Source organism: Sebastes fasciatus, chromosome 16 (genome assembly GCF_043250625.1).
Source record: "Sebastes fasciatus isolate fSebFas1 chromosome 16, fSebFas1.pri, whole genome shotgun sequence".
NCBI classification, from domain to species: Eukaryota; Metazoa; Chordata; class Actinopteri; order Perciformes; family Sebastidae; genus Sebastes; species Sebastes fasciatus.
Window position 1 is genome coordinate 16,417,305 of NC_133810.1, and position 4,483 is coordinate 16,421,787.

Sequence of the window (4,483 nt, forward strand, 5' to 3'; positions counted from 1 at the left end):
AAGTGCTCTCTCTCTACGTGTGCATGAGTGTGTGTGAAGGGAAATATGGTTGCCATGTGGAGTTGAAGGTGTGAGAGGAAGCCTAACAGGCGGTCTCATTTGTACGCCATTAGATCCACTAAAATGGGCACACACTGACTTTAATGACTGTTGGGGCACCTCGCCGTTTGCTCCAGGTGTTCAGCGTGACCATAAAAGAAACTCTTGAGAACACAAGAGCTCTTGTTTATACTAATAGAATAATGGAATAATATTTCACTGTGGATTATTGTGTCCATGGGTTGTTTGAATAATATGAAACACTTCCTTGAAAGCGACAGATTCCCTGTGAAGATTTGCTATCCTTTTTTATTCTGTTGCTGTGATGATTGCGGCCCAATAAAGAATCTCAGGGGGCTGTGATTTTAACGAGACCCCTTCTTATAGCTTGTGGCTCCACTTGTTCTTTCTTTCATTTTGTCCATCTGTCACGCTGCCGAAACATGCCAGCATTGTTCTGCTCTGGCTAACTCTAAAGGTCTGTCGCCCTCTGATGTGGTGGATCTCTGAGGGAGATTTTAACTGCGGTGCATTAGATGATTGGAGGGAACAAGCAAATAAAGATTTCAGATTGAACTTGATAGAAAGCAAGTGAACAGTCCAGAAAACCTTAAGGGATGTTATCGGAAATGTACCAAATGTTTGTGCGTGTGAATGTTAATATATTTTGCAGTTTTATTTGGATACAGCTTCTCATTTCTGTTAGAGTGAGAGATTCTCATTTGGAGCTGGATTCTGCAGTGCATATTTAACCTCCCCGAGGACACTGTGGTCCGTCCCAGCAGGCTACAGGGAAGATTCGGGTTTCTTCACTGATTTTAATTTACAGGTGGTTTTCATTTTAGTGACAGTATCATCTTCAGATTCTTGTCCCAGCCTCTACACTTTGACCCACCCTCTTTTTTTCTACGTTACCAAACTCTTGTGTCCCCACTTGCCCTCTCCAAACTTTTTTTCTTCACTTAACATTTTCTCCCTGTAAGTCACTGCTGCACTAAAAGAAGAAGGCACTGTTTAGCAGGCAGTCATGAGTCATTGCAAATAAAAAATCTTTTAAGAGATTTGTCACCCGATTGATGCCAAATGTAGCATTTTAATATCAATGAATCATTATGAGGTTCATTTTTAAATGCTTTTATAATTACTGGAGAAAGTCCTACTGGTGAGACATTTGCAGCCGATACCAGTCCCCAGAAGTCATTTCAAATTTTGTGTCCTCACGTCTGAATTCACTAAACCGTCCTGGGTCAGATCCAAATCAAGAAAAGAATGGCTCCGCTCTCCCAGCGCGAACACAGCAATAGTTTCTCACAATGACAGAAGGGAGGATTATAAAAGCAAAATCTCTATGTTTACCCAGTGTGTTTATCTTCTTCAGTAAAGCAAAGATGAAAACTCCCAACCAGAAGAAATAAAGATGCTCTTTGAGAGAGGAAGCAGTTTATGGAAAATGTGGTCATCATTTTAAGAAACACTTGCAGTAAACGGCCACTGCTGCGGGATAGAAGCTGCAAATCATCTCGACTATGGCCCCATTTTGTTCACGATAATTACGCAATAAAGACAAAGAATTATGTTGACAATGACATATTGGTGTTTAAAAACTCTGCATGCGTCACCTGTAAGGCAGCCTCTCCAAGTCTGACCTACTGAAACATGAGATATAAAAGGCGGCGTCACAGTTTTGTGGCCCAGCCTCAAAACTGTCAGAAAACGTCTTCTCATCCTCGGTCATTGATAACATAACAGCTTGCTAAGCCTCAGCCTGTTGTTGGGACATGATGGTGAAGTGCATGTTGCATTGTTCCAAATTTGGCTTGCAGAAAAATGTTTCAGTATCCATGGAGTATTAAGTGTTGCGTGTTGCATGTTGACAGATTCACAGTCTCTTGTCTTCTTTCACCTAATTGTATAATTTCCTTATGTTGTGCAGGACCAAAGGGGTCTGGAAAGGCTCATCCTCTGGATTCAAATCCCACATGCAATCACGATTCCAATAAATATCTTCAGATATAACATAATTAAATGCATATGATCAGACAAGGCACATGGTTTTGATTTTGTTTTCTAACATTTTGGAGTAAGCTAGATAAGTATTGGAGCAAGCAGTGGGCTAAAGCCAGACAGTCAAGGTTTCTTTGTCAGTCGATCGAGAGCTTTTTATCTCAACAAAAGCTACACTTTTAAGCCTTAGTATAAATTTCCAGGCTAAAATTATGCTTTTGGTTTTCACTGGAGTTTTGCATCTGAACTGATTCGAGACTCAAATTTTCTTCACTTATCTTGTCATTGATATAAAGTTCGTAGTTTTCATTAAATTGTAATATTTAAAGGTACATTGTGTAGGATTTGGCCACATCTAGTGGTGTGGTTACAGATTGCAACCAACTGAGTACCCCTCCGCTCACTCTTCCGCAGAAACATAACCGTCCTTAGTTTCAAGTGATTATACACTAATGAAAACATAGTTATGAATATTATATTCATAGATCCCCCGAAATACTACACACTGTTCCTTTAAGGCAACTTTTTAGTTTCCAGGGGTTTCCAACAAATACATCAGGATCAAAGTGGCCTATAGCAACTCCAGCTGTGTCTTCCGTCCTTTAACAGCATCCTTGTCCTTGGAGTGACATCAACAGGATATCCTATACCAACACTGCTGACCTCAGTAGACCTCAGTCCACTACACATACATAGGCTTCTGTATGTGTGCGTATGTGTGCTGTCATGTGGTCTGCTTTCCATTAAACTGCATCAGAGAAAGTGTTAGCTTTTTCAAAGAGCTTGAAGCGAAGGCTGTTATTTACCAAATCTGTGTTCAGGCCGTGTGCTTGGAGCTGATGCAGTGCATGTGCTGGTTGGTGCTTGGCACAAGCTTTTTTACTTAAAATACAGAGGGCAGTAGCAGACCTCATCAAAGCCCTACTACTGTTTAGCTTCCCACTAAACTTTGTCCACATGTCCACTCACAAAAACTACTCTACAAACACACTACAGCCTGCACAGGGATCCATACACACATCAATGGACAGGGAAAAATTAGGCTAAAGGCCGTAATAAAATGGTCATGTTTAGAAGTTAACACGCAAATTGCATTGACCTTGAATAGTTAAGGTCAGGTATTGACCTTGAATTGTTAAGGTTAGGTATTGACCTTGAATTGTTAAGGTTAGGTATTGACCTTGAATTGTTAAGGTTAGGTATTGAACTCGAATGCTTAAGATTAGGAGAGGCCGTCAGGCAGCAAGTCTCAGGAGAGTTTTTGCAAGTTTTCGCAAATGACCTAATAAAGTAGTTATTGGTCAAGGCATGTTTCAGCTAAGACTGAGCTGAACAGGTATGACAGAATAAAAAGTCAAGTTGAAACAGCTCTGGAAAGTGTTTCTAACCCAGGTAGTTTTAAAGCTTCAAGATTTTGGGGAAATTTGCTTGAGGAAAAGATTGATACTACTATCATATCTCTCCAATCAATATGAAGCTAGAGCCAGGAGACCATTAGCTTAGCTTAGCATAAAGGAAACAGACGTATCACAGGTATAGACTGTATACACACCAGCTCCCCAAAAATGAAGCCAAAACATCTGGATCGCCCCCTGGTGGCTGGCTGCAGTATAGGTCATAAAGCCCACCCCTGCCATGTTAGGGGATGGGACATGAGCCAAATATTAGATATATTATGGTTAGTTGTTCTGTGTTTCTAGCCAAACAGCTACCATGGTGCTAACGTAGAAGCTGGGTGGCGCATGCTAACATTGGCTTGGGCGGGTGTGAAGACGGAAGTGAAGACGCGTCGTCCATCTATATATACAGTCTATGATACAGACCCAAGCTAGCTGTTTCATTAATGCTAAGCTAAGCTAACCGTCTCCTTATATTTAAAGGACAAATATGAGTATGGTATTCTCTTATGTAACTTTAGGCAAGAATAAGAGAATAACCATATTTTCCAAAATGTGGAACAATACATTTTATGAAAAACTGCAGTTTAAAAAGGGGAAAAGCAAACATTTGCTTAAAACACATCTTACTACAGAGGTTTAGCATAGATTAGTTGACGTTTGTTGAGCCCAGTAAGAGAGGTCACCCGTGCATAGTCACTGTATGGAAGGAAATAGTTCAGCAGGGCTGTCGATGACATATTGTTAATAAATCTCATAGAACAATAGCGTTGCGGTCTCGCTGCAGATCTGGCTTGGAAACCAGAAGGTACTTGGCTCCAAAGTTTCATGTTTCTTTTTTTGTCAAGATTGGAAATGTTGATCTTAGGAAACTGTGACCATTGTGAAGCAGAGGGAATGGAAAAACCAATGGCATAAAATGCTTTCTTTTCTATCCCGGATTAACCGAGCTTCCCTAAAGAGTTTGGCGCGATAAAGAGATTTAATGATTAAAAGCGCTGGTCAGTGTTTCACATGCAGTGTGTGAAAGTCTCTTGAATGTT